The following is a 13,029-nucleotide window of genomic DNA, read 5'->3' as shown; positions in this document are numbered from 1 at the left end:
AAAACATTTATATTTTTTCTTATATGTTATATTTTGAATTTTTCAAAACGTCTATATATTATTAGAAATTTGAAGATTCTCACTCTGAAAATTTTGTGATCAATAGATTATTTTTTTTGTTATAATAAGTTACAAATGATCATAAAATATAACGCATATGAATTTTTATTTAATAAATATTCAAACTAAATAATATATATATTTATATATATATATACTAATGATTTAAAGCAACAAGATTGGCTGATCAATTTAGTTGTCGAGTTGAAATCTTTCAAAAGTATGTGAAAGACTAAAGTCAAATTAAATATGGATTTAGAATAGTAGTTATATTTTACTAACCAAAATACCGAAAAAAACTGAACCGAATCGAAACCAACCTGATATCTGGATTGAACACCCCTAATCCAAATGAAGCCAAACTATTGTTTCATTCTCCAAAATATAATAAAAATAATAACTTAATTCCGCGCAAGGCGCGGATCTTATCCTAGTTATTAAAGTATTAGAAATGTAAATGTAAATTACTTTAATGACATCAACATATTCTTTGACTCTACTTAGAAAGTTGCGTTTGACCAAAAAAAGAAGAAGAAATGTTGAAAATTAAATGAGACAACATATTTATTATCAAACTTTTTGGGACATATATTTATTTAGGGAAGATATACTTCAAGATTCTCACAACACTTTTACAAATTTGTTTTCTTTTCTGATAGATTCATTTAATCTTGACATAATTAATTAATTTTGATATATTTTACTCTTTTGATCAGATATGTACATAGTAAATAATTTACACAAATTTATTTATTTGTAGCCAAATATATAATTTAAAATTTATTTGAAAACATAAATGTAAATTATTTCAGTGACAACATCTTATTATCGTATTAGAAAGTTGCGTTTGATCAAAAAATATTAGAAAATTAAATGAGACAGCATATTGAGAAGCGCGCGGGCGCATATATATAATTTTGACAAATACTCCATCCGTTTCATAAATATAGACTTTTTAGTATTTGTAAATATATTAAGAAAACACATTAAACTAACATAATAAATGTATCGTTTTCTATAATTTTTAATTTTCAATAACTTTTAACCAATAGTAATTCAATAAAGTCAATTAATTTTCTTTTGTGGTAGATTCATTAATTTTGATAAAATTCGATATATTTGACTCTTATGACCAAATAATTACATAGTAAATAATTTACACAAATTTGTTTACTTCTAGCCACATATTAACAATGTTTATTTATTTTAGCTACAGATTTACTTAATACTAGTATAGATTTATTAAATTTTCACAAATTTATCTGTTTCTATTCGATTATTTTATAATGTCTAATTTATTTGTTTTCTTTCACCATAAATTTATTTTATTTTGAACACAAATTAATCTAATTCCGTATAAGCCGGATCAAACCATGGTGATTAAACCAAAATCAACCAGCTAAACCATGACAGTGCAATTGTGCGGAACTTTTTCTTTAATTAATAATTATATTTAACTAGGTGTTTTGCCCGCAAGTACGGGCATAATTATTTTCTAAATACTTATTAAAGATCAAAAAAATTAAATCAAACATTCAATTTATATTGTTTTATTAGTCTTTCAATTTCTTAATTTTCATTCAATTTATACTGTTTTATTAGTCTTTCAGTTTCTTAATTTTCAACTTTATTGATTTAAAAGCATTATTTTTTAGATAACAACATAAATATTTTTTTATAGTTGATAAATATTTTTTACTATATTAATTTATAAACAATTATCTAATTAAATAAACAAATATATAATTGTTAATATAACTTGATGTTATTAAACTAAATTCTTAGAATTATCATAACCTACAAAATCTCAAAATAAATTAAAAGAACAAAAAAATAGTCTGAACTCAGCGTTACATATTATATTAATCAAACTAAATGAAAGTATTGATATATGTATAATTATATTGTGAAATACCTCATAGAATAATTAAATAAATACTCAAACAGACCAAACATGTTGACAAAAAATATATTAATATGTAATGTAGAAGATAAAAACATTTTCTATCTATTCTTATATTCATTTATAAATGTTATAATAAAGAAAAATATGTTATAGTCAATCTTTATTTTTCTATAAAATAGAAAATGATGCTTTAATATAAAATAGTATTTCTTTATTATAATAGTATTTTTTTAATAATTATAACTAAAAAATCATTTTGGAAAATACAGTTTTTACAAAAAAATAGAATCTCATTTTTCTTTGCATAATTTTTTTCACAGAAATCTAAATTTAAACAAAGTTATATTTCTGTGAAATTCTTGAAAAAAATAAAAGTAAAGAGAGTTAATTTTCAAATTTTATAAGGTACTTGATTTAAATAAAAATTAATCTTATGAAAAATTCTCTTTTAGAGGCGGATATGTGCATATATACTACTAATTATAAAAATTAATAAGAAATAAGAAAGAAAGATGTAGATAAAATTAATAAATATATTAAATTATCTTTTTTTCCAAACACGTTTTCCATTATTTTTTGAGATAATTTTTATAATATTAATTTTTAATCAGTTAAATAATTAATGATATAATTATACATTAAAATATCAACTAACAACCAGGCGGCTTTCATAAACAACCAGATTTTTTTTTGAAAATATTTTTAAAAGATAATTCCATTCCCAATAAAAATATTTAGAAAAATAAAAACAAAAAAATATTGCTGAAAAAATATATTAAATTTTAACTTAAATATCAAATATATGTTGTTCTTGCAACTAAATAATAACAAATAAATCTTTATTATACTAAAATATTATTATAAGCCTATTTTAAATATTTTGTATAATGATAAATCTAATTATTATATGTGTATATATAATACTAATTATAAAAATTAATAAGAAATAAGATAGAAAGATGTAGATAAAAACATAATAAATATATGAAATTATCTTTATTTTCCAAACATGTTTTCCATTATTTTGAGATAAATTTTATAATATTAATTTTTAATCAGTTAAACAATTAATTATATAATTATACATTAAAATATCAATGAATTTAATCAGTCTAATTAAATTTTTTTAAGTAAACTAATGATGGATCCTAAAATCATGGAAAACATGACAAATAAGCAAATTCACTTTTCGAATAATAGTGTAGATAGTCCAAAAAAATGGGAAAATCAGAATAGTTATAGTGGACCCGGTAACCGGAAAACAACAGACATCTGATTTCAATGAACAAGCTAAGAAAGAAAGAAAACAATAGATTGGGTGTAGTATGCGTGGGAAAGAAGAATGCTCCCACTCCGACGAAAACAAGCATCCATCAATTAGGCCCTGCTGCGACTTCTCGACGGCTTGCGTGTCCTTTTTTGTTTTTTTGTTCAACTAAGGATTTCATTAAACTTAATAAAACGGCAGTTTAGCCCACTAGGGGCCCATTACAAACTGAAAGTAAAGACAAATAGAGAGTTCTTTTAGCTAACTCGTCGGCTTCCTGGTTCTGAGTTCGTGGCAGAAACGTGAAGGAGATTGAGTTAAACGCAGAGGAGAGTTGATGGATGTCGGTGATGATTCCATAAATTTCCTTATCCTGCATCGTGGTGTTGATAGCTCTGATGAGCGTTGAAGAGTCGGAGAAGACTTTGAGATCGGGGATCTCAAGTTCTACTGCCATAGTGATGGCTGATCGAATCGCTAGGGCTTCAGCCATCAAGGGGGAAGATACGAAGCTTTGAGTCTCCGATCCTTGTCTTTGTTCACCGTTGATGTTCCTTTTGAAGATCCAGGCTAGGCCTGCCCTCATTGAGTTCTTGTCCCATGAGGCGTCTGTTCTACAAGTCATCGTTCGAGTATGATTCTGATCTTGGGGCAGTGATTGTCGTTTAGTGGATGATCCTGATCCAGGTAGTGGCTTCTGTCTTGAGCTTTCCTCAATTTGTGCTTGATTCCATTCCTTTGCTAGAGTAATGCCTTTTGTTGCGATCTCCACAGGTGTCGATGCTTTATCCTCAAAGATTAGCATGTTTCTTGCTGTCCATAAGGCCCAAAGGATCCATGGGAGCACGAAGTTTGGAACTCCAGTTGAGGGGGGAGGCAGATGGCTGATCGAAATTTGACTAGCATCGTCTTCATAGTGTCTTCCACAGCTACGATCACCGCCTGTTTCAAAGGTACAAATTCCCAGACCTTTTTCGTAAATGGACATGAAAAGAACAGGTGCATTGGCGTCTCTTGTTCTTTGCATCTTGGGCAGTTTATGTCTGCGGTAATGCCTCGTCTTTGCAGGTTTTCCCCAATGGGTATAGCGTTTTGGATGATGGACCAAAGGAATACTTTCAGCTTCGGAGAGAACTTTCCCGACCAGACATCTTTGATCCATAGGAAGTCTTGTTCCTCTGCCTGTTGGGTGTGGGGCTGTCTCAGCGCTGCAGCTGTGGCGTAGCCTGATTTTGTGGAGTAAATTCCTGATTGTAGAGGTTGCCACACGTAGATGTATGTTGCTCCTGTGGTACTTGGTCGTAGGGATTGGATCTGTGCTGCCATTTCTGGTAAAATCTCCGCAATCCTTTGCTTGTTCCATCTCAAGTCTGTTGTAAGGAGGTCTGAGACTCGCAAATCTAACACTGCTTCTGTGCAGGGACCAATCGGCTTTACTCTTTCAGATAGTGAGATCCACGAATCCTGTCAGACCTTCGTTGTCTGTCCATTTCCAATGACCTTTCCAAGGTTTGACTTCAAGAGTTCAAGGCCATGTAGTATACTGCGCCATCCATGGGAGCATACTGAAGGTACAGACACCTCTAGAAAACTTTTGTTGTGGCAGTATTTTCCTAATAGGATCCGTGAGAGTAGACAGTTAGGCACTGTGAGGATTCTCCATGCTACTTTGGCTAGGAGAGCTTGGTTGAACAATTGAATGTCACGTAGTCCTAGTCTCCCTTTTGCTTTAGGTCTTGTCAAAGTGTCCCATGCTACCCAACACATCTTTTTCTTTCCATCTGGTTCATCCCACCAGAATCTAGTTAATGTAGATTGGATCCAAGACCAGTTCAGAGGAGTTTGCTTTAGATTGACCCGCCGTCACTGGAAAAGAAAACTCTCAATCCCGATGGCTAACTTGCGGCAGCTCCTACATCGTCTTCTAACAGGGCTTGCCAACCGCCGATACCGAAGAACCACCAGAATCCGGATCTCTCATGGAGGTTCACCGCAAAAAGACTTACCTGAATAAGTTGAGGATGAGCCTCCAGAAAACAACAGATCATTGCCTCTTCTAGGGGTGGGCGTTCGGGTACCCATTCGGGTTCGGTGGGTCTATTCGGGTTTCGGGTTTTCGGGTTCAAAGATTTCAGCCCCATTCGGGTATTTCTAAATTTCGGTTCGGGTTCGGTTCGGATCTTTGCGGGTTCGGTTCGGGTTCGGATAACCCATTTAAATTATTTTAAAAATTTTAAAATTCATTATATACTTTAAATTTCTCAAAATCTATAAACAAAACAATATATTACTTATAAATTTGAATAGCATATGTCAAAGTACCTAAAATTAACATATAAATTGGTTTGGTTTGAATATTTGGATTGAGAATCAATAAGTATTGTTGGTGTTTTGAGTATACTTTAGCTATTTTTGACATGTTACTTTTGACTATTTGTATATATTTATAAGTATTTTGGATAAGTTAAAAGTATCTTATATATTTTGATGTTCTTAATATATATTAAATCTAAAAATAATTTATATATATAGGTATATAAATCAATTTCGGATATAATCGGGTACCCGAAATACTTCGGTTCGGATCGGGTTCGGTTTCGGTTCTCTAAATACCAAAATTTTGAACCCATTCGGATATTTAATCAATTTCGGTTCGGGTTCGATACTACTTTTTCGGATCGGGTTCGGTTCGGTTTTTCGGATCCGGGTTTTTTGCCCAGCCCTAGCCTCTTCTGTCGATGAAGAGCGATCCATAAGATATGGGAGAGGAGAGCTTCACACGGCGCACCGAGAAACGCCGGAGAGATCGAAAACAAAGATGTGAAAACACACAGAAGCCGCCGTCTATCTCACGGGCTATGGCTATGATCATGCGTATGAAAAAGTTAAACGATGGTAGATTCTCAAAGGTCAACATATGTATGTATAATCATAGCCAATAGATACCAAAAGGTCGAAATCGAATGCTAGTTATGGTGTGTGTGTTTTTTATATTTTATATATGACGATGTTTAGCCGAATTTATTACAAACCAACATAATGACATCATCTTTTAAGTCCCCAAATTATAAAATACTTCCGATCATGTCAAGCTTGAATATCCCGATCATGCTTTTATTAAGAAAAAAAAACTAATGGTTAGTACAAGCACAATAGAATGATGGGCCTTTAGTTGGATCAGCACCACATTCACCATATTTAAATCCCTTGTCAATACAGTCCAGAGCGCAATAATACGATCCGTCTTCCCCATCACATATATTGGAGGAATGAGCATCCGCAAATCCCTCCATCTCTGCACCTACATCATATTAAAATATATGCGAGTCCAAACAATAGTTTTCTCCCTCTTTTATTGAAGCTTTATATATATATATATATATATATATATATAATATACGATTCATATATACATGATCATTATCAGTGCACCGCATAAAACTACAGCAAAAATTGAAGAAATACCTGAGGTAAACACAATTTGGTTGGATAGCGAAACTCCTAATATGACAAGGAGAAGAAAAGTCATCAAGGTTTTTGGGACACCCATTGATAATTATTTTTGGTACAAGAGTCAATTGATAAGTAAGATGTTGTGAACTTGGATCTTAACAACGGCTCCTTTTATATTGAAATGGTCTTGGGAAATCTCAAATTAGTTTAAGTTAGTCAAAAACTAATTAGATTTATTTGTGTATTTGAATATATCCTTTGACTCTACTTATTTAGTGACGTGTTTAGTTATCTAATCTATTAAAATAGAGTCCTATTTCTACTAATATAAGTTGTGATTTAAAATTGGACCCTTTCTAGAGTGTTACAATAATATTACATAGACGATCATTTGCTACTTAATGATTAAACCAGAATATTAAAATCAGACCACGATAAGGTGATACAACAAAACCGATGTTGTAAGCTATAATTAATTTAAACCAACCCGTCGGTTATCTAATATTATAAGAACAATACAATTACACAGTCACACCCTGCGCTTGGACAGCAGGATGTTAGTGTATGATAGTTTAGATGAACATGTTTTCTTGACTTCATTTCATTACTTGCACCATAACAAATTCTTCTGAGTTTGCTTCTGTTCAGATCATTAACTGGAACATAACAAATTCATATAAATTAATATATTGTCCATTTTCAACATACTAAACCGCCAAAATTTGAAAGGGTTTCAACCTTCAATGTGATATATGTACATTTGTATCTGTAATATTGCATACTACCCAAATCACTTTCTTATCTTATAAATATCTTATAAACTTTCAGAAAACTTATCATTGGTTTCGAATTATGTACATTTATAAATAGTAGTTTTAAAATAAATAGTTATATATTAATATCTTATTATTATATATTTTTAATCATGATCTAGAATATTCTAACAATATTTTTTTGAAAAAGAAATATTCTAACAATATTAAGAATATATTTGATCAATTTTACAATAACATGTCTTCCAATCTAAATAACCTCTAACAACTTAAATTTTGTGTCGACACATAGTTTCCTAATATATTCCATGCCAGAATATTCTAACCACAACAATAGATTTGCTCAAATCTATTCTAACGTATCTTGCAAGGAAAAAAATCTAAGAAGTAACAATTTAATTCGGAGAACGATTCAGAACCACCGAGGGAGAAGAAAAAGAAAATAAAGTGGTTACAAAATTTTGAGGTTACACGTTACAAGTAAAATATGTAGGCTTAATTTTTTTATTTTAACTATAACTAGAGTTTGGTCCGCGCGGATTTGTTTCTAAAAAAAATATGATTCTATTTGTTTTTTATATCATTATTTAGGGTTGGGCAAAAACCTCGAATTCGAAGAATCGAACTGATCTCAATCCGAATAAGTATTACCAAATCCGAACTGAAATTGATTAAATATCTGAATTATTCAAAATTTTAGTATTTGAAGAATTGAAACCTAATCCGATCAGAAACGAAGTATTTTGGGTATCTAAAATAGATTTATATAGTTATATATATTAATAATTTTTAGATTTAATATATATATATATATATAAAATCCATAATATATATGATACTTTTAAATTCGTTTAAATACTTGAAAATATATACAAATAATCAAACGTAAATATCTAAAATAGTTAAAATATACTCAAAAATTCAAAAATACTTAAATAATTATTAATTCTCTCTCCAAATATTTACACCAAACCAATTTTTATATGTTAAGTTAGGTTTTCTAACAAATGTTATTCAAATTTATATGTAAAATATTCTATTTTTATAGTTTTTTTTTAAATTAAAGCATATAATAAATTTAAAATTTTTTAAAATAATTTAAATTGGTTATCCAAATCCGAATTGAATCCTCAAAGAACTGAACATAACACGAAATCCAAACAGACCCGAAAACGAACCTGAACGCACACCCCTAATCACTATTATATATCCTATATGTGTCATCATAGATTACAAAAATATGTGTTATCGTATAATTAATTGTATTTTATATGTACCATCAAATAAGTAATCTTATAATTAATAATATTTTATATGTACAATCATATAAATAATCACATATACTATATTTTTAAATTTCAGTGTGAAATATTAACAGACACCATCTTTTTTAATATAATATAATGGACTTTCAATTTTTTTAATAGCATAAACACATTCTTATTCATGTTTCCAAACGATACTGTATTTTTTTTTTTAAAATTGCTATCTATGTTGCCAAACAAAAGCTTAAAGTATTTTTAATTTAATAAGATATATGTTTTAACTAATGGACCAGACTGATTCATCTAAAGTATTATTACTTTGCAAGTTTATGGATCTTATCGTCTATCAATTTGTTTTCATCTGGGCCATTATATGATTAATTTTTTTTTTTAACAAAAAAAAAACATGTTATATTATAAACAAAATATATACGTGTTTGAAAACAAGAAAAAGCATATATAAGACAAAATATAGTGTCACAAAGTAAGATTTATAAAATTTTATTTTATAATCTTAGTAACAATTAGAAACATTTGTTCAAATAATTTCCGCGCACAGCTCGGGTTAGTATCTAGTTTATTTTAAAACTAAATGTAAATGACTTGGTAACAATATCTTATTATAGTATTAGAATCTTGCATTTGAAATGGTCTAGGGAAATCTCAAATTAGTTTAAGTTAGTCAAAAGCTAATTACATTTATTTGTGTATTTGAATATATCCTTTGACTCTGCTTATTGACTATTTAGTGGCGTGTTTAGTTATTTATTTTAAAACATACATGTAAATTACTTTGGTAACAATATCTTATTATAGTATTAAAATGTTGCATTTGACCCAAAAAAAAGTATTAGAAAGATACATAAGACAACATTTTTTTCATCAAACTTTTTGGGATATACATTTATTTAATTTTTATATATTTCAAGATTCTTACAATACTTTTACAAATTTGTTCAAATATTTACATAGTAAATAATTTACACAAAATTCATTTATTTTTAGCCACATGTTTACTTTTAACATTTATTACAAAACATAAATGTAAATTACTTAAGTGTAAGCAACTTATTATAGTATTAAAAAGTTGCATTTGACCCCCAAAAAACTATTAGAAAGTTACATGAGAAAACATATTTATATAAACTTTTTGGGACATATATATCTTTGACAGATAGACTTTAAGATTCTCACAAGTACTGGTTTACAAAAAAATTTGTTTTATTTTGTGATAGATTCGCATTTAATTTTGACAGAATCGACTAAAATTTGATATATTTGACTCTTTTGACCAAATACTTACATAGTAAATAATTTACATAAATTTATTTACGTTTAGCCACATATTTACTTAATACTAGTAGATCTATTTAGTTCTTCACATATTTATTTGTTTCCCATATATTTTTGGATTATTTTAACTAATGTCTAATATACTTTTTTTCCTTTTGCCATTATTTATTTTATTTTGAGCACATATTAATGTAATTCCGTATAAAACTGGTTCAAACCATGGTGGTTAAACAGAACTCAACTAACTAAACCAAGACAGTGCAATTGTGTTGAACTTTTTTCTTTAATTAATATATTTACCAACCTCAAAAATTGGCGAATCAGAATTTTTTTAGTGGCTTCGGTAACTGGAAATAAGACATTTAAAATTTTGATGAACAAGCTAAAAACGAAAAAAACCACATTCAGAGGTGTCATGTGGCCATGGGAGCCAGTGCCGTCTCAAATTATTTATGGAACCTGTTCAGAAAAATGTTAAAACGGTATATTTTAAGATATAATAAAGTAGTTTTAAAAGTTTATACCTTAACTTATATATATTTGATGTTTCTTTTGAACTTATAAGCTCTAATTATATTAGTATATCTAAAAAAAATAAAGTTTAGACCATAATTTTATATATTAATCTTCAAAAATTCTAAATTTTTAAATTTTTAAATTTGGACCATGTTAAATTGCTCCACTTGCTCATGCTGTTAGACGGCCCTGATGAGAGCTTACTCCCAAAACCCTACCTCCGCCATTATCTTTACGATTCCGGTCACAAAATCCCAAAATGCGCCAAAATTTTTAAGAGGGTCAATCTTATAATTAACATAATTTACAAGGGTCAATAAGCTAATTTTTGCAATATTTTTACAGTTTTCTTCTTAAATACAGGTAAAAATGATTACTATCTTTATATATAAAAGACTGTTTTGATCTCTCCTCATTGTGCCACCTAGGATTCCACCTAGGAAATTCGAGCTCAGGAGTTGCGACACGTGTACACAAGCACAAACCGCATGGTTTCATTAAACATAATCGTATTGGGCTTCGATGTTATTGGGTTGTGGGTTTGAAAGCGTTCCTAACCCTAATTCTAATGAAACGAGGAGATGGAGATCGATGGCGGTGACGCCTGAGCTTCTTCATACGCCATCTTCCATCCAAACACACACTTCATTCTTATTCAGACACAGAATCTGAAACTGAGGCTGCTTCTTATTCTTCGATTACTTGCCACTTTGAGGTCCTTTTGTAACTCATGATTTAATTGAGTGTGCGGCATGTCACGAAAGTGAATGAGCAAGCAGTGGAGAGAGGCAGATCAAGCGGTGGAGAGCGACAGATCAAGCGGCGGAGTGCGATGGATTGCTGGCGGCGGAACAAGCGGCGTTGAGCTGATGGAGCAAGTCACGGAGAGAGCGAGATGGAAATCCTTGGAACAAACGACAAAGAGTGTGACGAGAGATAGCAAAGATAATTGATGCAGTTCAAACTGTCACAGGGAAGGTCAATAGGCTCTCGGACAGGGTAGGTTACAAGAGCTACAATCTTTTTTGGTTTCCTTTTTTTGTACGAACCGAGGAATGAAGCTTTTGTTTAAGTTGATTTTTTTTTGTTGCAAAAATTAGGTTCCTGCTTTCGAAGTTTCTGTAAATGGAGGGGTGAAGGTTTCGGGAATCAAACCAAATTCGAGAGCAGAATTTACGAAAATCTTATACGAGTTCAAATTATGGCTTAGTAGCCTCACAGAAGATAAAAAGCATGCTGCTTCTCAATCTGATCAGCTCGCCAACATCACAAAGCTTGATGATACTTGGTCACTTCACTGAGGTAGAATAACATGCACTTTCTTCATTGATACTAGCTATGTGTCTTGAAGTACTTCATTATATTTTTAGAGCAGAAGGTCAAACTGAAGATTAGCAGCTGCGTAAGAGCCATGGGAGTCTTCAGAACACTGGTGGAAAAGGTTACCACTCTATCATTCTTGATTAAAAATAATTTCTTGCATGGAAAAGGAGAAGAAGCTGTCATTGTTGGTAATGTTTAGGTAGATTTGGCCGTATGTTTCATTTATTTTTTACTACAGGACAGATCAATATATATTCATGACTTAATTAAAATGAACTTGAGTACTGCGACCTTGAGGACGCATGCATAGCTGCATATCCATGTTTTTAGCCAGATAGTTCAGCTTTAAACCTTTCTGGAACTTGGTCGTTTTAATGGGAGTCTTCAGAACACTGGTGGAAAAGGTTACCACTCTATCATTCTTGATTAAAAATAATTTCTTGCATGGAAAAGGAGAAGAAGCTGTCATTGTTGGTAATGTTTAGGTAGATTTGGCCGTATGTTTCATTTATTTTTTACTACAAGACAGATCAATATATATTCATGACTTAATTAAGATGAACTTGAGTACTGCGAACTTGAGGACGCATGCATAGCTGCATATCCATGTTTTTAGCCAGATATTTCAGCTTTAAACCTTTCTCGAACTTGATCGTTTTAATGGTTTAGTCAGTACACCAATATCGCTCTTTCGTATACATTAACGTAAGAACATCGTTAATTTCTAATTGGTTTGGCATTACAGAACACACGACATAATATATTGAAGATATGAGTTTACACAAAACACTAAAAGAGATTGAAAAGATAAAGTTTGAGAACACCGAGAAGCCGTAAAATGAAAAAGAAGAGAAAAACATTAGTAGATGGAGTAAGCTTCTTACAACTACAATAAATTAATTCTTCTGGTATACCAAGTGCTGCTTTTATATTTTAATTTTGTTCGAAAGAGCGTCTATGTTTATGTTTCATAGTTTCTTACAAAATATTAAAAAATGATTTTTCATTCAGCTTTCTATAAACCAAACTTTCCACCATGAAAAAGAAAATAATAATAAATAACTACAATCAATACCATTAAAAGAGGATCATTCTCAAATTATATCCTTAATGAAAATTGCAGTTTTCTCAAAAATACCCTTATTTTTACAAAGAATTAATAAAATTCATTAA

This window comes from Brassica oleracea, chromosome C6, assembly GCF_000695525.1.
Source record: "Brassica oleracea var. oleracea cultivar TO1000 chromosome C6, BOL, whole genome shotgun sequence".
In the NCBI taxonomy this organism is placed as follows: Eukaryota; Viridiplantae; Streptophyta; class Magnoliopsida; order Brassicales; family Brassicaceae; genus Brassica; species Brassica oleracea.
This window is presented reverse-complemented; position numbering follows the sequence as displayed.